Source organism: Photinus pyralis, unplaced genomic scaffold, assembly GCF_008802855.1.
Source record: "Photinus pyralis isolate 1611_PpyrPB1 unplaced genomic scaffold, Ppyr1.3 Ppyr1.4_LG5, whole genome shotgun sequence".
NCBI lineage: Eukaryota > Metazoa > Arthropoda > Insecta > Coleoptera > Lampyridae > Photinus > Photinus pyralis.
Window position 1 is genome coordinate 4,970,347 of NW_022170596.1, and position 24,891 is coordinate 4,995,237.

Genomic DNA, 24,891 nt, shown 5'->3' on the forward strand with positions numbered 1-24,891 from the left:
TGAAGCTAGGAACAAAAATTCTTTTAATTTTCCTAATTTTTTTCCACACTTCACTAATAGGGGTATTCCTATTTATTTCGTTGCACATTTGTCTCCAACTTTTTTTCTTTTTCTGTTTCAGAAACCTCTTGGAATAGGCAAACTTTTGTTGGCATATTATATAATTTTCTAGAGTACGATTTTTCTTAAAAGTGTTGAGACACTTCTTTCGTTCTTCTACTACCCTTGCACATTCCTCATCCCACCACACCGGCGAAGGTCTATTACCCAGATGAAAAGGCGCTTTACATTGAAATATCGAATTGGCAACACTATGAACGATAAAAAAATCAATTTTCGTTTCGGCCGAATCGAGATTGGGAATGACATCCTTTTCTAAAATTCTCTTGTACGCTATTAGTTTCTCTGGTATAATTTTCCATTTTCTGGTTGGATAAATTAGAGTAGCTTGTGAATATTGGTTGTCTACTTTTATAAGGATCGGAAAATTGTCTGAAGTAAAAGTATCTGCCAATGTACTCCATTGGCATCTGTGGCCCATAGCTGGAGATGTTATAGTGATATCGATTGCCGACAAACCTTGATTTGGCCGAGAGATTCGAGTCGGGGAACCATCATTTAAAAATATGCAGTTATTATCATTTATAGCATTTAGTAATATGTTACCAGCTGTATCGTTTTTTTCGGAACCTAAACATTTATTGTGAGCGTTAAAATCCCCACCCAAGATGAAATCTGAAGGTATTTGGGAGAACACTTGTTCATAATCTTCGACACTTATTGCATCCCGTACTGTTCTATACATAGATATAATACTAAGGTTTAGCGACTTCAGTGTAATACCACAAATCATTACCTTCTTCTTCAGTTGATTATTAAAGTGCAATGAAGTAAACTGAATATGCTTTCTGGTAAATATTGCCACACCTGCATATCCATCGTCTCGGTCGTGTCTAGTGATGTTAAAGTCTTTAAAATGAATTACTTGTGCAGGTTTGAACCATGTTTCTGACACTATGGCTATGTCAATATTATAATGAGCAAGCATTACCTCAAAGTTCGCCCTTTTGGAACCTAAAGACTGTGCGTTCCATTGTACAATATTTAGTTTTTTTGTGAGCATATTATGTTAGATTTGAAATATTACAAAGGGTTATAATTAATAATTATTAAAAAGTTTCGCTATCCACCTCATCTTGGTACTCTGCTGACGATGAGTAACCCTCTGCGTTTTCGCTTTGTGAGAGGTCTATAGATTCCGCATCGCTCAAGTACTCACTATGATTTTTTAAATTGGTGACCAGCCTTTTTAACCGATTTTTAAGTTTTAACGTTTTTGTTTCTTTAATAACCTTGACTAAAAGCGATATAATAGCGTTTTTGAAAAAGCGACTTAAATTCCTCATAGGATGGTTCATCGTCATGTTTATCGCTGGTGTTTTTTTTTAATGTCTTTGGTTTTTTAAACAAAGGTTTATTCAGAAAACTAGCGCATGATGTAGAGCAGGCGTGGGCAACCCACGGCCCGCGGGCCAAATCCGGTCCGCCGATAAGTTTTGTCCGGCCCGCTAACATAATTTAGAGTTAATTCTTCATAGGGCCCACAAGTTACATTTAAAATTTTAATTAATTAATATGATTATGTTACACGTGCAGTATCTAGTGGACGCGATCCGAAGCTTCCAAGGCGCTTAAAAGCCTAGTTAAAGATGCATTTCTGGTTTCAGAAATATCGCCAGGTATTTTCCAGAATTTTCCTCACAATATATACGGGGTGGGGCAATACAAGGACAGGTGTTTTGGGATTAAACAACATTTTTAAGCCATATATTGCAACAAATCTTAAAGAGCATAAATGAAAATTTGGATACAAGCTGAATATGGGGATTTATTATCCACGTCTGGTAAATTTTGTATGCAAAATCATGTCAATTTTCAAGAGTACTTATTGTTTTTTTTAAATGATTTTTACGAAAGCAAAAAATAGATATAGGTAGACCAAAAAGAAATAGATAAATATTTATTTCTTTAAACATAAGTACTTTTTATTTGGATTTTCAAGTGTGGCCCGTGGCGCGTATGAAAAATTTTATTTTGGCCCCTTGGAAAAAAAGATTGCCCACGCCTGATGTAGAGCTTAATTGCGAAGTGTGGGAAGAGGACGGGCGTGCTCTTTTTTCCCCTGTAACCGCCTGTTGAACAACATTGTTTTCATTCAATTGTTCGATATGCGGATTGTGCTGTAATTATTTACTTTTTAAACCAAAGCTGCTTTGGCAAATATTAAAAACGCGAGATTTACACTTTCACAGACGCTAACCTTCTTTCTAGTCCCATGTGCGCTTCGCTATTTATATTGGGCCAAAATGGAACCAACGCAATTGTTGAAGTTAGCGTCCCTTTTAAACCAATCAGCCAGTGAGATTTATCCCAAGCATTCTAGATGCGTCATTTTATCGTTAATACCTTGACCTACGCCTACTATACGTATAAAACGATATACCTGCAATTTTGCTCATTTATAGTAAATTAAAAAAAAAAAATAAGTTAAATGTAACGTCTATACGTGTGTTTGTTACGTAGACAATTATTTTTCCTGCTAATGAGGTTGGGTGAGACCTTCGAGAACGATACAGACAGGGTGTTACATTTGAGTTAAAAAAATCGAGCAATAATAATTGTAAATCGAGACGTCGTAGAAGACACGGCTAAATAAAAGACATGTATTTTTGGTTTATTTAAATAGATATTTATTTTAGTCAAGTTTACCACAACGTCGACATTTGATAAAATTTTGACATGGTCAAAAAACGGTGATCCCAATATGCACCTAGCTCAAGCTAGAAAACCAAATAATAATATACAAATCCAAACTGGTTGAGAACGGGTCCAAACCCAGTACTAGTACCTAGGTACTAAATCTTCACCGTTCCTTTCACTGGTACTCCGAATGCGAATAACGTAGTGCATAAACTAAGAAATATTTCCAGTCGTTAATAAATCATTTACATACTTAATAAATTCACGGCTGTGGTCATCGTTCAAACCATGAAGTTAATGTAACTGTATCAATTCCTTTCGATTTACTTCTCATTCCGCAACGCATTGTTGTACATACATCAAGTAGGAACTCTAGTGCATCGACGAAAGGTAAGTAAAAGACTGGGCCCAGTCAGTTTACTCACTCCTTCTCCTTTTTCCAATTCAATCTGCTTCTAGGTGTTATAAATAATAGGTTAACGATCTAAGCCGTTAGTTCGGACATTTTACGAGATTAATAAATTGTTCTTATTCGTTTTTTGATCATTAGAACCAATGGTAACGAAGAACGCAAGCAAAAATGTGATAAAAATTAGTGTGCCGGTGGTCCTATGCATTAAAGTTTTTTAAACGCCGACAGGTAGACGATTGCGAGTAATTTAAATGTAAAAGGCAAAAAGTTTTCGTTATGATGGGACATTCTCTAGATACCCAAATTTTACTTTCGCGTAATTTCACGCTTTACGGAGTAAAATTTCTATTATAACCAACGGATAATAATAATTCGACTAATGTACCTATATTAGTAAGGGAGCCCACGATGCTAAGTCGGGATTTATTCGAGCGTCGTAGGGAGTTAGGACATATGGACTATGGACATTTAGATTAGATGGTAGAAAAAATGAAAGTTATATGATGTCCATCCCTCCACCGGTGGGGGGCGTGTCTACACTTTTTTTGATAATGTCCGAAAAATGAGAGTACTCGAGCGCTGTGATAGTGTATATGCCCCACATATCTTTTTAGAGCATTGTGTCTACGTATAATTTATGACACGACCGCCTATGATCTCATTCAACTGACATGCTTCAACTGCTGAGCGCAGTCACTTTATTGAAGATTTGTTTCACGTTGGCGCGTGGAAATTCGCACATTACATTACTTCTGTTATTCTTGAATAACCTTCGAAATAAAAAATTTCGACGCGCTCGAGAATTTCATGGTAACTTTTTGTTGCAACTGTATGACCTTCCCACTCTCTCACGTCACACCAAAATCGTCAGATTATTGAAGTGCACTCTCTTCAACACGTAGTCAACCCACCTTACTTTAACCTGAACAAATGTACCTAAAGCGAATGAGTAGCTGCAATGTTCGATTAAACAACGGTAAGGCTCAACTTACCTCTTACAATAATACAAATAATAAGGAATGCGATTACAATAATACAAATAATAATGAATGCGAATTGTAGAAACTTTAGTGCTTTAATTTTTTACAGCGTATTTTACAGTTTTAAACGGTAGGTAATGCTCAATAGAGGGCACTTTTCATTTTTGTTTAATTACACATGAAATGCAATCTGTTGTTTGTGTATATCTGTGTCCAAATCATAATTAACTCTTAAATGACATTACCTTACATGAGCAACCAAAAGAACTTCTCATAACAAAAAAAATCTGGCTGTCACATTAAGTAATTTGAATATTGTTGTGCTTGTTGACATGGGGAAAACCGAGGGAAAAACAATACACGTAAATCTCTATGTCTGCTTCTTAATAATTATCGCCGGATATAATTCGCGATCACTTATTTATTTTTAATATATTTCATCAAAGATAATTAAAATTGTGCTAGACTTCGAATTTCGAAGAGATTATACATCGTAGGATGAGATTCAGCTTTTAGTGCTGACCGTTAGGTTTCACATTTGAATTTGCATTATTTATCTGTTATAATAAACAAATTGAAAATCAAATGCAGAGCAGTAAATAATGAAATCTACCAAATTTGATTACACAATTCTGAAACTGTACAAAAATCTCTTTTCAACGATATATCGTATACCGTAGTTATCTAATCGAATCGAATAAAGAAATCTACAGACGATTAAAAAAGTAAATCTGTAATTAAATTACAAAATGATGCACGCTTACGTAAATTAGAACTTTATTAGAAAAAGTAGGCGCGGAAACAAATGAAATTATTTGTCAACTTCCAGTTGAACAAATGATCTTTAATACTATCTTGACGATTGACGACATATTAGCATATTAGCATATCCGACATCCATTTTGCATCATTAGAATAATTATCACCTATTTTGTGATGCAAATAATAATACGTATAAATGTACTCAATGAATTGGACGTAAAGCTATCGATTGTTTTCATCACCTACCTTCTAAAAGCGATGTTAGATAACTATAAGTATTATGATTTATGACATGTGATAAATCCTTTGAAAGACAATTTTGTAGGTATAGTTTCAAAACGTACATAAAATTTAGTAGATCTCATTTAAAAATTTTGAATGATGTGCTGACCCCTGCACCTAGTACATTTAATTTTCAATCGTTTCTTGGCCATAACAGATAAGAAAATTAAATGTAGAGCAACTTCTCTTCTATAGCATTTTGTTAGATTATGTCCGCTGTGGCAGCTAAAATTAAAGAGACTGCATAGAATGAGTGTCTCATCTATGTGATATTGTCATTACCATAGGATGTGGTGGCAATATTTTTTGTCCTTTGTGAATATTTTACGAATAATACTATAAACTGCCATCTACAAAACTTTACAAGGTTATTTTTCTTCTTTACATGAACACAAAATACGCCGATCACTAGCTTGCAGTTGGCAAAATAATCAAAAATTTCGAAAAAAATACAAATTTTACTTTCACTTACATATTTATTAATTTGACTTTGTTAACTCAAAGTTCCGTTACTGAATCATACCCTGCATAACCAAGTGGACACCTCTGTAACTTTCTTACCCCCCTGTTACACCATAACAATTACTACGCTATTAAAGTGTATCTCCATTGCCCTTACAGGTACGGTAATGAGATGAACATACAAATATAAGAATAACGAGATTACCTTATTTTACAGTATCACCACCCACCCCAAACCTAATGGGCATTTGAGTCGATCTCTTGTACGCTTGGCTTTTTCTCGGAATTTTTTAAGAGACTGCAGAATTTGCGCTATCCAGTGGCAAACGAATTTGATAATAAAGATTAATTAAATGCGAGCAGCTGCTCAAATATAACACTGGCTTAACTTCGTACTGTTTACATAACCTCCGCATTTCTAAATTTAGACTTTATTTATTTATTATTTATTTATTATCCCTCTCTTCTTCTGGGTCCTCGCGCCCAATTACAGAGTGACATGCATAATGCTTTTTAGAGATGCCTCTGCAGAAATCTTAAGTTGTTCTATACTACTCCGGTATTTACCTTACGGAAACTGCAGGAAAACCTAATTCGGTGTAGCCGGCAGAATGCTCGAAACTGATCTACGGAAATTCCCATCTACAGACGAAAAATTCACCTCAATCCAGGTTCGAATACCCGACCTCCGGATTTATAACCCAACACTCTACCATTGAACCACAAAGTCATGAGTCATGAGTCAAATTCACATTTTACGATTTGCGCTGCCTGTAATTCGCATTTTGCAACATTTTACTTAAAACGAATGTTCATAATTTAATTCACTCATTCCACCTCTGCTCGTATAGTTACAATTGACGCAGTACACCTGTTAAATACTCGTTAGTCGATCAACTCTGGCCGCGAGTTCTAACGCAAAAATCTCATTCCCCAACGATCCATGAAAGTTCTCTTCTGGATCCAAAAAACCACCCCCGGTAATTTTTTAAGTGGCCAATTTATTTTTTGCGATTGTTTTTATTTAAATGTTTCTCACACGATTAAAACACTCCGAACCCAAAATCATAGATACATTTAGACTTCTTCGTCTGCCACTCTGCAGGTGGCCCACTTAATTAGTTTATACCTTGCAAATTGTCGTTTTCACGATCCCACGCGTAATCTTTCCGTGTCTCGTTTCCAACTCAGCCTCTCCGTGACTTCACGCTGAGTACCTTCACGATTCAACTCAACTTTTACAGCGCTACTCCATGCTTTGCGGCTATCCGCGTAATCTCCCGCAATGCTCTCCACGGAAGCTCTCTTTACTCTCTCCTCTGCAACAAATACGCTACAAAATGGCCCTCAATCGGATTCATTTATTTTTACCAATCTGATAATTAGAAAAGAAATTTGCCAGAAACATGAGTGGTCATCACAGATGGGTGTGAGGGTGTGTGTGTCTGTGTGCCGGGGAAAATTTCCACAGAATTGACAGAAATCACTCAATTTTAAAAACGCTATAACTTTTGATCTACTGGTCCGATCTTCAAAAGTCGAGTCGATTTGGATTCTACAGGCCAAAATGTAACCCTGCGATAGGTCAAGGTCCGAAAATTCTGACTGAAACAACAAACGCATCGGGTGGATTATAATTGTACCTTTACTGATAAGAGCAGTATTACAGTGTTAAAGGGCTATAAAATAAAAGCAAAGAAATAAAAATAAAACAAATAAGCGTGGTATGGTACCGCAGACCATCCGAAGTGCTGGAATAGACCCTCCAACGAAAGCAAACTGCCGACGATTTACTCAAACTAAATTCCAGTCTATTAAAAGACGTTTTCTTAGATGCCTAAGTGTATTCAAAGGCAGCACGAACAAAATGTAGGTATATCAATAATATTCTTACTTCAGGACGTTGGAAAGAAATTACCGTGCCTTTACGGGCAAAAAAGCTGATATAACTCATAACCTGTGTTCCCGCTGACGTAGCTCCCTGTAAATCTATAGCGTCCTACTGTAATGTCTAATGTACCTGTACACCAAATTTAAATACGACCGGCCACTTTTGAAAAGGGATATTGTGGACACGGGCGGACGGACAGAAATGAAACCCACAATACATAATACATTATCGGCTGTACGTGGCTCCCTATCGTAAGTCAATATTATATGAATGCAGGTTCTTGATACTTACTTTAACTTGAAACGTGGAAAATTAAATGACTCACCTGTTAATAGAATTCATCTTGAGGTTACATACATTTCTCATACTTGGAATTATGGAAACACCTTCCATTGTAGGCAAGTGATTGTATTTTTAAACTCAAGAACGTACAACTAAGGAAATTCCAAAACCAAATTTTTGACACTGCGCATGCGCAAAACCAAAAAATATCGGTATGTACGGAATTCTTGGACCAAGTCCTTTCAAATGAGCGCTATAGCGCCCAAATCGGTTCAGTGTTGTAGAAGGAGTAAGTGTGACGGACGGACGACAAAGTGCAGCCAATAGCGATTTTTCACGTTGAGGAAAATACGCTAAAAAATCACACGCCGCCGCGGAATTACTTTCTCCGGCTAAAAATGTACTCCCGGCGACGTACCGACGACAGTCCTTGGCGGTTAGCGGATCGGATTGCTTTCCTGTTGAGTCATACACTCATAAGTGTCGTCGAATAGAATGTGTCAGTTCAGTAGGGTGCGCTGTGGCGAAACACTAACAAACACGGGCAGCGAGCAGCGACAACCACTATAAACCGCCTATAAGCGATCAATGAACACCCTGTCAATTCAGATTCAGAGTCCATTTGCATTACGGGTTGGCACGCCACCAAGCGGTGACTAGATGAACTACGCTTCGCCACCGCACTATAGCTTCTGTTTCCGGGTGGAGGGGAGTTCAGGTTGAGGGGAGTTTATTTGGCAGCGGTGTAGGTTGTGTCCTACTATTTCCTGACTGCACCTGTTTAATTTTGGAACAAACGGTGCCTAATAATTGTTGTAGGGTAGGCGAATGCAATCTTAGATATTAGATCTTAATATTTGTTTCTTAAAACAAGTGGTCGCCAACAATTTCCAGGCATACGATATGACTGTCTTTCAGACTTTCAAAAGGTGTTGGGGAAACTCGCGTTTTCGCTACGCATCAGACCTCTTTTTCGTCTTTCGTCCCAAAAATGGAATTTTTTCTAAACAAATCATATTTTTACAGCTTGCGGTAGGTATACTCGAGAATGCCTTTGATTGTGCCATACATAAGTCTCGCCTTACAAGTTGTAGCTAATAGAAAAGGATCAATGTATGTGGTCTATCTAAATTAACGTTAATGATGGTAAAATAATTTCTTCACCGTGACTGTCAGTTATTCACCAATCAAATTTCAATTTGGATTACATTGTTGTATAAACAATGGATAGAGGCACTTATATGTACGGCTAATTAGCTACACCTGAGTTTCTAAATTTAAACCAGATGCAAGCTAAGGAAATAATTTTAGTTTGGCAGATGGGATATATGTAAAAGTTAATTGTATGTAAAATTGGTGCAATCGCGCGCCCTAACGGTTGCAGTTTTACAATCGAGTAATCTTAAACGTGTATTGCGAGATGAGAATCTGTTACGGTACGTGGATGTAATGTATGTACAGTTTAAAGGGATAGGCTACCTTGGGATTAGCTAGACGTGAACAAAAGATTGCCACAACGCCATTAGTGAATTGAATCTAACCGCAATGATGCGAAGAATTGCTTGGTCGTCCACGTCGAAATAATTCATAAGTAATACGATTACCCAAATCCAATGAAGTCCGAACGTGTCCTAAAACTGTGAAATGAACACTAAGCATGAATTTGTCATGTCCACTAAAATGTTTACGTACAATTATTGTGACTACATACAATCGTAACTTTTTGGCAAGTAACGGGCGATCAAAAATGAGTGGTGATCGAGTCGCCTTTGAAAGTTCAAGTTAAGTACGATTTCCCCTTAGACCATGTAGTGATTTCCCTTGTAAACAAAAATTCCAAAGGTGACTCGACAGCAACTCATTTTTGATCGCATAGTATATTATTAGGGGATATCCACCTATCTCGGTCCCAAGTAATTCAATGTTATACAGCAATTGAAGGCAGACTGCAGAGTTATGTCCGCTATGTTTCTCGGGTTTCTCTTTACTAGAAGCATCTATGGTGAACATTTAAAAAAATATATTAATAAATAACAAAGTTGATATTGCGCAGCCGGCACATGCGCATATTTATCGTCAAGATTTTTTTGGTTGAAGTCCCAGAGCTATAAGCCCCTGAATTCAAAAAGAACGAACTAATATTTTGAAAACTGTAGTAGTTGAGGCCTGCCGGACGGTTATAATAGCGCCACCGTTCAACACGAGTTGGAAAATGCGCTAAAAATGTTGCCGCTTTTATCCGTCCGTCTGCCCGACTGGCAGATTGTAATGGGGTAATTTTATTTTATTAGTATGTACCTAACTATGCATGTGTGGATGATTAGTTTGTAACGTTATTTTCGTGATTTTCCTGATCGTTAACAATCCCAACGTTTCGTAATCTTCAAAATTTTGCCCGGAGTTTACAATTTCAAGGCGCTTTTAAGATAGTAGCCGTTTATTCGCCTTTGCTGTAGCCGACATCAAGAAACAAATCATAACCAGTTTACCATTTTGATGGACAAGCTTCCGACCGCAGACGTAAACTACAAGACCTTGCAACTAGAAAAGCTATTGTGACTATTTGTATCTATAAAACCATTGTAAGTCTAAATTGTTCTTTGGTTGGGTCCGAGTTTGTTAAAGCAAATTATGAGAAATATAATTTTTGCATTCTCACAATTTAATAAGTGTAAACGGATAAACGTCCTTAGCATTTACCCATAAAGTCTGGTGTACGGCTATCAGATTCCGACATTTTTCCGGTAGAAAAGATGCCGCATCATTTAATGCTTCATGGGGAAAGTATTTACGAAAGTATACTAGACGGAAACTCATCTCACGCGTGGGAAACTTAACAACAACATAAGCAGGATTAGGCTGATTCGAACCAACCAACGCTGGGGAATATGTAGTACTCCACAAGCTTCAGTGTTTCTGTACAGTTAGGGTAAGTAACTGCACACCCAACAAACTTACACAATGTCAATTCGTCTGGGGATTACCGCTTAGTTCCGAACTGCGAATGCACTACAGATCAAGAACGATTTGATAATGTTTATTGACTATGCTTATACGCTATTTATATCACAGCAATTGTTTCTTAACCTACCTTAACTATTCTAATAAAATAGGAAGTGCTGATGCGTCGACCTAGTCAAGAATGCTTACGATTGTTTTGCATCGTTTGCTGGTTTGTTTCCTAATGTGATTATTGTTCCGCGTTTGGCAGTGTTTTCCTTATTTTTGTTTCTAATTAATTTTATCCTTGACTAGAATTCTTCCTTGTTAAATTATGCTAACGTTCCTAACTTTGGGCTGGCGTATAAGTCCTGTTCTAAATGAAAAGTTTCCAACCAGGGTAGTAAGTCAGCACTACACAAGGGGGGGGGGGCGATTTTTCGGAAACGGCCGGTCGTGCTGATGCAAGTTATGAAGCACTAACGAAGCACTAACGATTAGTTAGACTTCACGAACCTAGCTCAACTGCATGATAAGTTGCAAGGAAGTCTCGAAGGTTTGTGCCCGAATTGAACAACCGCTGTGAGGAATCTCAAGCCCTTTTCATTTAATAACCCTGAGTTCGCTGACCGTTTGAGTAGAAAGATCCCCATCTTCACCCTCTGTTATAAAGTATGTATGTGAATTCAATAAGTAAACCAGTTAGGGAAGTGCCAGAGTTGGATAAAATACAGGTGGTGACGGAAGACATTCATGAGAATCCACATAATTAGCAAAAATCCGAGTAATTGTGGGCAATATTAATTCAAATTTCATTAATTTCAGATTTTGGAGAAAATAGTGGTGGAATTTAAGATGGGAGGTTTGGATTGGTGGTTACTGGTAGCAACCGGATATGATATTGAGAATAGAAATTTTACAATGTAATACAGTAATTAATTTTGAAAAACTTTTTTTTCAATTAAAGAGGGTGGGAGAAGATTTGATAGAGTGTAAAGAGAGAGAGAAAGATATCAGAGGAAAACTTGAAATTATTTACATTAAAGTTAAAGTTAGGGATTATGTTCAGCAGAAATTTTTAGAAACGCCTACATTTGATGTTAAGACGATTTATTGTGCGTGGGAGTATACAGAGCACGAAGTCAAATTATTAACAAATTTTTAAGATTTAAAAAGCTTCGAAAATGCCACTCGACCACAGAGGTGACTACTTCTTTCTCTCTTACTGTCATTCGCTCTCTTTTCTTATACCCGCGACGTCTTATAGAAAAAAGGCCACGCGCTCAGGGGTTCGAACCCGCGACATCATAATCTATAGGCGAAAACCTTACCGCTGCGATAACATACTCTTTAAATAGAAATATAGTCCCTATAAAGCGACAAATTACTTGTATAATTAATTCATTTTGTTTACTTCAAAGCTATTAAATACGCTTTAAATGTGTGTATAAGTGAATTTCAAAGGCACATAGACGATTTTGATGTCATAATTGAGATGGACAAAATAATGCGCTTTAAACAATTGTGAACCAGGCGCCTTCGGCTGCATTACGCGTGACGACCACAGAATATAAAAGCGTACTCTATATTCTGTGGTGTTACATATGATTTTATTCCTTCAAAGTATATATGGAACATTTAATTGTCGATTGGAGCTACTATTCTACTAACAGCATATTTATAAGCAAGTAAATATTTGTAATCTGTAAAAGCCGCGCACCTAATAATGTGCAAATTACAGATATTAGAGACTAATAAAATTTATTGCATCTGAAAATAATGTTTGCAATGCATTAATGTATAATTAAGATGTTGAAACTAATTATTATGTTCGGCAATCAATGATATTACTGAAATACATACTTAAAGAGTGTAATGAACGGAATGAAAGTCGTTTTAAGCAAAATCTGGACGGTGGATAAAAACAACTGGACCATCAAGTAAATTGAGATCCGATATTTTAAAGAGAGCAAAGTGAATGGATTCAATTTTTGGTAAATTGCATATTAGTACGTTGCTCTGTTAAGTAGACAGGCAACTTTTAAATTAACCGTTATGCATTAAGATAACTTTCGAGTGAGATTATTTGTTACTCGAAAGTTACTGCAGCTAATTAACTGGGCGAAGCGCGTGTGGGTTTCCCTACTATAATTATCCTTTAAAACTATTTTTTTGCGAATCAAACATTAATTTATGGATTCTGTGCCAGTAGCGGGTTTCTATCTTATAGAAGTAGAAGCTAGGTTGCAACGAATTGCTATGATGGAGTTTGAGAAGAATTTGTATGATACGCCATGAAATTTATGACTTAAATTCGGTCGAGTGAATACACGGATGTGGTGTAGGCAACGTATAAATTTAGGGTACCTACCTGATTCCCAACAGCAAGTTCCGTTTGAAAACGTGTTTTGTATTCAAAATGCGCTGCTGGCGTGTAACGAATACTTATTTGATCTTATATTTTTATACAGAGAGGCTAATTATATGCTTGAGTTGCATTAAGAATAAATAATGTACCAATGTACCTGCCCAAATAGCTAAAAATGAAATTAGGTTGGTGGGTAGATCATAACTGTTATTCGCTAGGTTACTAAGTACAAGATGTATTAATTACTTACCCCAACAAAAAAGTTAAAAATACATTTTTGGTTTACCTTACTGCGTATGTAACGCGAACATGCAGACAGATTTACAGCTTACTACTTATTACTTCGTTAATAAAAAGGTTAAACAAAAAATTTTTGCAAAACCAAATACTCCGTTAGCACGATTCCTATACATGCAATTTCGTATGAACACAACTAAACATCTTCTATCGCTTATAATTTTTTAAAGCATGTTTGAATAATAATCAGTTAGAGGCGTTTCGCACAAAATTTAATTTTATTGCATTGTCTCGAATTAACTACAGGTATACAGGCAGGTTATGAAAGTTGTGTAATGCGACTCGTTTAACTATTTTTTGTCTTTTCTCACATATAAAAGAATAGGTTTAAAATAAGTGGTCACGAAAACTATTTATCCACAACATAAATATGTATATCAAAAACCAAATAAATTCATTAATATATGAATCAATTTTTTCAGATTGGAGTAAACCTCAAAAAATCAAACCAATTATTGTTTATAATGGTAATTGACAATGACGATCGGCCAAAAATAACCCTAAACTTAAATAAAATAGGATATTCTGTACAATTTTGAACACAATAAAAAACCACGTTCAGAAATATTAGCGTAAATTCATGATATCCGATCGCCACCTTGTGGAGAGTTATCTCTGATAAGGTCTACCTTCGTCAATTCGTGTTTTCAACCGAAATTAATAATAATTAAAAGATTTATTTGCCGTACCGTCAATTTACAGTGAATTAGAGTACTACTACTCTAGTGTATCACCAAGTTTAATGACTGTTTTCAGGTATATGGAGTGAACGGCGCTTTCGTAGAGCTCTAAGAAAGTTGAAGATTTAGGTAGGCCAGTATTAATCCGAAGTTATTGTGGAATTGGAGATTGGTAATATGGTTGTACGGTTGATTTATTTACTTCTTTCACGCTTTGCCGTGTAAGTTTTTCTTTGAGTATCCGAACCTTTCGGACATCGGATGTCCTCGAACGGATATATTTTATTTCGTCATGTTTTTATTGAATTTGCGGATTACTTATTTTTAAGAGTGTGTCTAATTAATTAATTGATCATTGGCCATTCCTAAGACAGATTTGTGTAATCTTATGCATTGTTCCTCTACATTCAGGTTTGATTTTCAATTTAATGTGTTCAGTCAAGCAGAAATTACTTTTTTTCACTACTAGCGTCTGATGACATGATTATTAACCTTTTTTCCACTTGTAAAGTAGGCTTTCTCGGCATTTGTTCAAAGTGGTTAATAATTTTTTATTATTAACTAGTAGTCAATAATGAGAACTGTCACGCTGTCACTTTTAGAAAACACAACCCGAAATTTCGCTCAATGAACGTTTAGACAAGTTCTCTAAAACGAATAATTGCCACCATTCGCAATTTCCAGAGAAATTCATACCTAAAATTATCACATTTTGAAAAAATTCGAACGAAATTACTCTTTGGAAAATCTCAATGACAGAACAAAATACGGCCTGTTTGACTTGTACTTCCACGTACTTGATTGACATGTTAAATTAAGAAACAAACAATTCTGTCCAACCGTTAACTCTCTTATCAATAATATAATATGTTAATTTAGAGGATTTCAAGTGCTAGTAGTGAAAAAAATAGTATATATACCACGGTAGAGAAGTCTATTATTGCCTTCGCACCTTACACCCCTCGGCGCAAGCGCCTCGAGATGTAATCTCGGTGCTCAGGCAATAATAGTGGACTTCTCTACCTTGATATATAATGTACTAATTTTATTATACCTGAATCACAATCTCCGTTTAAAACACTCAAATGCGTACGAAAAAAGGCCTTTAAAACACACGTGCTTTAAAGTTGCTAGGTAATGATACTTCAAGTATGACTTTTGAAACTGTCATCTGGGGTTGAAATAAAAAATCCTCTTAGGTCGCTTTCTGTAAATGCAAAACATTGCTTTGGCTTGTACCTATCCTTTGGTTGAAGCTTCCACAAACGCGCTCAATTTGGGGTATGCTTCCAAATCTGTTCCACTTTTTAGTCGCAGCAATAAGTGAAGTTTTGAATGAATGCACCAAAAGATATAAGATTTAAATACCTTTGACATCTCCTTCATATATGCCAGCATTATTGATGCATTTAAGACTGTATTCGTAAGTAACTTCCTATTCATCCATGGAAACAACTTTTAATATTCTTTAGTTATAATAGGCTTTACTGAATTGGGATTTTACACCTACCAACGTTTGTTTAGATTTTACAACAAGCGATTTAATGGGCGGTGTACTATCTTTTTCAACGCAAATCGTTTTATTCCAAAGACGATGATTTTTATAAGCAAACGTCAAGTGACATTTCCATGGCAATCGTGAAATTACGAAAACCCAGCCCACTTAATTAGACATGTATTCGAGTATAACGTCAATATGATTTCATAATATTTCCTATTTTTAAATTATACTGCAGGTATAATAAAAAATACTACAAGATACACGTGTATAATTGGTCTTTAAAGCTTTGCGTCGTGCCCTTAAACTCGTTGCGCGTGCTTTAAAGACTTGGTTATACACTTGTATCTTAATATACTATTTTTTATTGATTATTTGGTGTAAAACTGAAATTTATAGCAATGTTAATTCATTTAAATATTTCGCGGCTCTATATGTTAGTCGCGACAGAAAGACAGCCTTGTGAACCGCCGAGAAGAGTTGCAAGGTAGGCCCTGTTTTTGTTATACATAGGCACTTAGAGTATCAAATTTCGTTTAAATTCTTCCATAAATAAAAAGTTCAACTTCATTCCAAGTGCCTATGTATCAAATTTCATTCAAATAATAATAAATAAAAAAGTTTGCGATTCGGTTTATAAATGGTCGAGATGCGAAAAGGGCACTGTGAATTTGGAATCGATTCGACTCAACTTATGGCATTGCGTATTATATGGCTGAAGCTATGCCCATATTGAATTTCATGCAAGTCAGTTCATAACTAACGGAGATCTAAAAACTATCTGACATTTCGAAACAAAGTTATCGTTCACACGGACAGATAGAGGGACAGACAGGCAAAGGACAGACGGACAGACCAACAGACAGACGACAAACAGCAATACAAAATTATAAACGATCTCTAGGATCGTTAATCAACGGTAAAAGTGTAAAATTATGGAACATGTAAAAAAGGGTTTTTTGGTTTTTTTACAATAACTTTTTTAGCAATAAACGCAGAAAAAAATCCCTTCCTTGGTGCAAGCCTCGACACCATAACGAACCCAATAGCGAAAAAAGTAGAACAATAGCTCTTAAGATAAAGAACTAGTATCGCCTCAACGATCGAGCAAATGGCCACAATAGCGCATTTTTTTTGTGGAAATGCGCTAAAAATAGTAATTTGTATTAGACTACTGTACATGTAAATACCTTTCCTTTTATGTTTACTGAGGCTTGAGTAGAGCCACGCCATTTTGATGTTTTCTTATGTACAAGCAATTTATCATTTTACAAGTTGTTTTATCTCAATTTATTGGTAATACATGGTTTTAATGTATTTTTGTACTAAATTCATTTATCATGTTTTCCACTTGCATTTATGATGTCTCGTGTGGGTTTTTTATGAATTTACTTGATTCGATTACCTCATTTTGAGATGTTTTATTTGTGCATTTTTCTCTTTTTGGATTTTACTGTCGTAGATGACTTATTTCATGTAGTTGTGCCGGGGTTTTTGTTACGTACAAGGTTTCTCTGTTATTGCCTAGTTCTGTGCGTAATATATTTATTTGTTCTTGTCTTTTCTTAGGTAGAAAATTCTGCATTTTATTCAATTCCCCTCCCGACTATGTTCTACGTACCAACCCATAAAAAAACCGATTACAGAACCTAGGAGTTCATTCGGACCGACTGCTACCGAGTTTCAAAAATACCGCGAATCGTCTGTCGTTTCAACTTGAAAGTTAGGTGACTCTGCTCGTAGTATTTTCCAGTTGCCAACTGTAAGAATCGGGTAAGTCTACATTTTCAGTGTCGGATTGGGGGACCCCTAAGATCATTACAGGTATGAATGTAAGCAAGGAAACATCTATTTTAATTATAATTACCCAAGTTGGTATTTTATTATTTAACCGCGAGAAAGCTAAAAGGGAATTAGAAATATAAAGTAATCATCACGGTTAGAAATGCTATTTTATTTCACATGTACATATAGTAGGATCATAAATACTGCTTTACATATGTATATTCGGAATGAGGTAATTAAGTATGAGTCATTGTACAACAATAACAAAGAAGGATGAAGTCGTTCGTCTGTTCAGTACCGAAGTCGAATTTACTAAAAATGGTAAAATAGTCACCAGTTTATAAACGATTCGCCATAGTGCGGAGAAGCACTTAGGAGTACAGTAAATAAAGTGAAGGTACATATAAATATAAGTGAAAAGCGTTCGAAAGTTAAGCCTCAGATGCCGAACCTGTGCCAGTTGTCTTGCGGTTTCGAACCGTGCCATTTCAAGCGGCGGGCGATACCTGGACAAACGAAAATTATACCGATAATCAAATATCATCTCTAGAACCGTAGTAGCATCCAGAAGAAAATTCCACCACAATTTTTGAGAACTAGATATTTAGAATTTTCACAACAAAATACCGCACATCTATTCCGTGACCGGTCCCTGCAAAGCCAATTTCATTCTCATATCGAATCAACGAGAAGCCACGCATATATTTTGGTCGGTCCGTGTGCGGCCAACTACATCCAAGTTTTGGGGCGCGGAACCGGACCATCAGCTCACATCGAAGCATCCACGAAAGTTCATCGATTACTCCTGGTGTTAAACAATCAAAGTATTTATAACAATTATCTGCGTAGTAGTCTCGCCTCATTGTCAAATTGCTTTATCGTAGCTTGCCCTTGTAGATTTTAAACTAGCGTCAGAGCCATTGTAACTCAACGATATAACTTTATATATTATAATGTAAAGACAATTGTAACTACCTACTTGCGATTTACATTAAGACAGTATTTGGTGGACACCAATTGTTTGTTAAATTTTCGAGTCATGCCTAGACATTCTTAACCTATTTACGCATCGCCGTTCGCTTTATTAACGAGCTCCTAGCGAGTTTATAATTTTGCGGTGCCTGTCCGTCTGTCGGTTAGCACGATATTTCGAAAAAGAATGGACCGATTAACCTTGAGGCGAGGAGAGGGTTATTAACTGACGAGCAGCCGAAGCATATTAATATACTTACGCAATAGGAACCACCCCCAATTTAATCAACCAGAAGAAGTAGGAGAAAAAGTAAATTTGTAACATCCGTTACAATATATAATCTTGTGATATATATTTCTCGTTACAAGCGCCTACATATTTTCAAATCGAAAACTTCGAGAATTTTGTGCATATTTCTGGAACATGTTTTTGATCGAACGTTATAGTATGAATGGAGCACCTTATTGTAATGAATACTGCCGTCCGTCCAATTAGACGATCGTATGCGGGTAGAGTTGTAACAAATTGTTGAATTGTTAGGAAACAATGCGGTGGCATTAAGTTCATATAATCATATACAGTACAACAGGTGTCATTACGAGGCAAGTGTAAATAATCCTCCACATAGTCTGTTGTACACTATCTCATATCTGTATCACGTTTGGATCATAAAATCTCTATTTACTACCTTCACTTAACGGGAAAATTATTCTCATGCTTGGTATAAGTCGTAATTACAACAAAAATGAAACAAAACGTAGCATGCAAACAATCAAATGTACATATTTTATGGGCAAGTTGTACCCACATTGAACTTTTCACAATTTTGGAATTTAGATCAACATTCCGATTCACTACCCAAATTTGTGTAACAGAGACAACCTACGGAATATGAAATCAAATTAAACTTTTAATACCGAACGTGCCAGTTCCGATTTGAGTAATAAGAAAAATCGACCAGACATCGCGCAGAAAGTGCAGTCAATTAAATTGGATGGGTGTACAGGACATCTCCCATTCACTTGTATAAGTGGCCTGTTACACTTGACATATTCAGGTGGAAGGTTTATAAATCTAATTTAATTGGTAACAGAATATTGACACCGTACTATTAACCTGTATCCGAATATCATACCACCGTCACCACGTTAGCATAAACAATTAAGTTATTCTAGAAGAAATCTGTATTTATATTTCTATCCTATAAGGCACAATAATTAAATAAATTAATTGGAGAGAATGGTGATCATATGTCAATCATTTGTGTTTGCATAAATCAGCAAGGTATAATTAATTATTATTGTTACATGCTGGCAACGTGTAAACACAATACAAAGTTAGACGAGGAATTTCGCACTAGTCAAGAAACCAGTTCCTCTATTTATAGGAAACTGTTGTAATTGTTCTTTTACAAATGTCTGCGAAAGCTTTAAGAATGATAAATCGATGTGATTTAGAGCTTTCCACGTCGAAATGGGAGCAAAGATAATACACACTGGGCTGGACCAGTCTATTATCTATTATACTGTTTGTATCAACACCATATTATTAATCACCAAAATATTTCTTGATGTTTAAAGGTTAGGGTAGAACCACTTCTATCTGCACCCTTGGAAAGATCATTGTATTGTAATTGTATCCGATCTGGTATTTGAGGAACAAAGAGAATTTTCTTGAGGATAACGTTGGTCATCGCAGAGATTAAGACACCCAAACGTAAGTGCTGCCATGAAGTCCGAAATAGATGAGACGCAGAGAATTCGTTTAAAGCACCAGGAGCTGCGATTTTTCATCTCAACGACATGTTTCAATTTAATGACAGCAGTAGACATATGTATGTGTGCCTCTGACAATAGTTTCATCTAAAAAACTCATCCTTGCTGCATAAAAAATTTTTATTTTTATTATTATTGTGAAAAATTTATTTCTTAATCACTAGCTGTTTTTAAATACAAAATCAAAGTGAGCTTTCTAGAAAATTTTGAGATCATTGAACTAAATCTTCGGCCTCACAAATATCAAGCCCATTTAATAGACTTACTAAAGTGAAATTTTAGAGATTAAATGGTAGGTAACTCCCTATACAATTAACTCTATGGTACTTGTAAAATGCAATCAATGTACAAAGTACTTTAATCAAGATAGCAAAATTACGTTTTACTATATTTTCACTTCGGCGGTCGATTTTAAGAGTAAGATTAAGCACAATTCAAATTACAAACAACAAACATAAATTTTCTACGACATATCAATTTCATGCAAAGAAATCCTTTTCCGACTTGATGGCGCCTTGTTGATTCGCTCTAGAAAATTCGCTACACTGGTCCTTTTGTAAACTGTTCCGTCTCGGAACATACGACGGATCTACCGGGGATACACTCCTGGAGACTCTCGTTCTATTAATGGTATTCCGATTGGCGATAGAAACAAAACAATAACTATTTTACGAAATGTTGCGGGGTTGTTGAAAAAAACAGGACAAATATTTCCACCTCGCTATCTTGATATGATGACCTTGACAATTAATCCCGGAATAATGCTTTCTGCTCTAATCCACTCCAGACACAATTTCATCCACTTATCAAGGCCACATCCGATCTTTGGAACACCATGAACCTGTAGCTGCTGATTTAGGTAAATGATCTAGCCTAGCGCATTTCGAAAATCCTGGTAAACTATGCTTATCACAAGATCAGTCTTTGTTAGTAAGAGAGGTATTTATTGAATTAGGGTACAAAATGACCCCCCCCCCCCTCAACACACACTTCTTTAACCGAAATACACGGTTTGAAGCACCGGGAATCCGAATCGAACAAAATTACGATGATGTCGATCGGTCTGTACTCTCACATATTCTTAGACATAAAAGGGCAGGATCAGGCATGCGCAGATGTGCGGGTGGGATCTACGCTAGTCACTGCTGATTAGAGATTAGAATATAAAAACCAGGAACACTAAGATATTTCGAAAACTATCAGAGATAGGTATAGGACATTATTATCAAAAGTTGAAGGTTTTTGGAGGAGCTAAAAGATTCCAGAAAAATATACAGGGTGTTCCATTTAAAAAAAGTGAGATTTTTTAATATGAAGTTTTGTAACTTTGGACCTACCAAAAAAAACCACCCTGTAAGCTATATTTTTAATGTTTCATAGTAGATGTATTTATTTGAAGTTTACTTAACTCAGGATAAAAGATATAAAACCTGGAATCAAAATTTAAGTAATAATTTTGACAATATATACTGACGCTTGCAAAGGCCCAATTTTTTCTTAAAAATCGAATTATCTAGCTTTTCGGATATTAATCATATAATAAAAGAAGACTTACAGTTACACGTAGAATTCAAAAATGCGTTCAAATACTGCAGGGGGTTCTATTTAAAAAAATGTACCATTTGGGCACCCTACTTTGTGGCCGCACCCTGTATAATTCCAAATATTTTTAAAATGTGGAGAATATTCAATCATATAATACCATGATAATATAATACAAAAGGACTCTATGGAAAAATCTTATCTTCAAGGTATTAAGTTAATCCGAGCAATTGTTGACACACCCTGTACATAGAAATCTAAAAATTAATTTTTGTGTTTAAAGTATTACTAAAGCCGGCAAGTGGTTCGTACACATTCCCTATCCATCCCTATACCTTAGTGTAAAGTACACTATGCCTATACCTACATTACTACAAATTTTCCTGGCGAATGTCCTTTGAAGTGGGTCTCTTTACCGACTTCTTCCGTACGTCATTGTATAAAAAAAACTATTGTTTCCACAAAGCACAAAACCATGAAGGAAATAATGAGACGTCACGGTCCTACTCCGATACGTTTCCGCCTTGTCATACTTACTGTGAACTACCTTAATAGGTGGACAATACAATTAAAACGTATTGTTTTCTTATGTTATGTCCACAAGAATGGTTCCGTTCGGGTAGGTAGCCGAGAAGAAGAGTAGGTAACTTGAAAGGCAGATTATGTTAAACGTCAATTGAAGTGTGTTCCATTGTTACCTAATCATAGTTTAATATTCCATTGCGCACTACTAGAGAACAGTTTTATGATTTGTGAGGCAAAAAAGTTATACAATAAATTCGACACATCATTTGCTATTGGTACTTTGTGAACCAGCAAGAAAGAATACATTCAAACTCTGTCTCATCGACCAAATTATGGCGAGAAGGTGAATTGTTGTGCACAAGTGAATTATTTTGAAATGGCGTGGCACAAATTCGTTGATTGAATAGCTATACAATACTGCTTGAATAGACACGTACAATTATTACAGGTAACCCTAGGTAAAAAAGAGATAATACGGTTTTTCATCGGATAGTTTTCACTTGCATTCTTTGCCACAATAACATAATACTAATATTCCCATTTTTACAGGAAGTTTATCCCCTGAATTTTTTCTTCATAATTTGAATGTGATGCAAATTGAAAGTTTAATTACCGGGGATTCTGAAAATCGACATAATATGATAGCTGTGCGATATAAATAAATATATTGCTGTGATACCGTGCATAATTTCAGTTTGCTTATTTATATTTTGTTTTTCAAAAAGACCGCGATTGCGCTATGAATGGTTCATCTGTGATTTAAAGTGAATGTAGACCATTATTAGATCAAAATGCGCAATTAATACCTTTATTTCAATTGAATTGTTTTTTATTTCGCCTGTGGAATTTGATGAACATTGAATTGGGTGCAGATAGATTTAATTTAGGTAGTATTGGGCAAATGTAGGGTGTAATTTTTGATTTAAAGGATTTGTACCTATTTTTTTTAAGAATTTTGTCACGTGTGTTTATGAACCCAGTAAATTTAGGGTCTCGTGTAATTTGGGAAAAATTGTTTGTGAAATTAAATTTTGTTTGTAAATCTAGTTTTTGAGGTCTTCTGAAGTTATTTTCAGTGAGGAGTAATGGAACTACGGTCTCATTTATTTCTTTAAGTGTTGGTTATAATATTCTGCGTGACATGTATTTTTGGGGATCATACTAGACAACAAGACGGTTCACACAGCAACAGCACTTACTTTATTTGATTTTATACGTACAAATAATGGACACAATGTTTCAAACCACGAGCTTTGAGTTGCAATTTTACAACTATGTATATAAAATTTAGCGGGCATTTAATAGCAAGTCTGTGGAGAAATATGTATCACATAAATAATATCATAACAAATTGAGCTGATTTAATGGCAGATAGCTCTCTGGCGTTATTTAATATTCATGCCCCACTACGAACTGCAAGATTTACGAAAACCGCAGCGTCGTGGTTAAATAATCCCTATAATGTAGAACTAAATAATGATGTCTTTAAGGAGGGCGACATTCGTGAAACACATCAGGAAGTGTAAGTGTTCGGATCATCGGCAAAATTATTAACGAGTGCGGAACTTGACTAACGGTAAGACACGAAAAAAGGGATAGAAACCAGGCAGATTGAAAAATCTCCGCGGTATTAATAAAGTTGCTAATAAACTCACTAGTTATTTTGTCTTCTATCATAAAACCATCTAAATAATTTACTTTTTAGCGCATTTTCCAAAAGGAAAATGAAAGCTACTGTCCGCACTTTGTCCACCTGTCCGTCGGTACCACTACTAATCCTCCAATTTAAGCTTTTTCGTTATGGATTCTTTCTTACACGGTGTAGTACAGATCCAAGACCAGAACCAAAGAGTATGGGTACTCTTTGCCAGAACGACAAAATGTTTGTTGGATTAATCACTTTCTTGCCGAATTACTACTGATTTTGTGCGGGGAAAATGTGCTTTCATCGGTCGCGACCACATCTATACTAACTATCCTATACAAGGAGCAACTTACTTTTTCTTGCCCGTATTAGGACGTGAAAGAAGATAAGGCGAGAAAATTTCATTTTTCAGGCTAGGCGCCTTATATAATCTAGCTGGCGCGGTTGTAATAAAATGTGAAGGAAGCTAATATTTCTTTTAATTGAATACGAAACTTTAGCGCTGATCTAATAATTAAATTTCCCTTATATTCATTTCATTTTATCGAATTCAAGAATTCATTTAATTACGATACCTACACCTACCTATTCCACTTTCCGTGGATTAGAATCATCGACATATAATAGATGGATACGATCGCTTTTGTTTATGCTGGTGACTCTCAAATATACATTTCCTTTGCTTCAGTCAATTTTAAAGGAGAAATGATTACCCACGTCAATTATTGTAGCTAATTTGAACTTTTTTATTCATATAAAATGTGAGGTTGATTTTTCTTACTAACTCGTTGGCTTGCAGTTGCTCCTTAGGTTACTAACTCGTTGTATAAAACTTAAATTTTTTGGTTTGCTTATATAAAGACCTGTATCGTGTGGTAAATAAATTATGTGGTATCGGTGTATCCAAAACTTAATTTGGGTAGATTTATGACAAGAAAAATTGGGAACATTGTTCGCAGATAAAGCGCTAATTTTAAATATCCCATCAAAATCGATACGTTACCTGAATTACACTTTTAAATACGTGCTGAC

General features: G+C 35.7%; 1 protein-coding gene across 4 annotated transcripts in view; it reads right to left on the minus strand.

The window, feature by feature from the left end:
• The window catches only part of LOC116172689 (zinc finger protein interacting with ribonucleoprotein K-like), a 50,762-nt gene that overhangs the window by 21,981 nt on the left and 3,890 nt on the right, over positions 1 to 24,891 (minus strand). The window contains exon 1 of one of the 4 annotated variants that reach the window (XM_031489939.1): positions 13,143 to 13,158. The exons of the other annotated variants lie outside the window; for them this stretch is intronic. The gene's annotated coding sequence lies outside the window, so the exon portion shown is untranslated. Of the gene's footprint in view, positions 1 to 13,142; positions 13,159 to 24,891 lie in introns of those variants that run through there. 4 annotated transcript variants of the gene reach the window in all.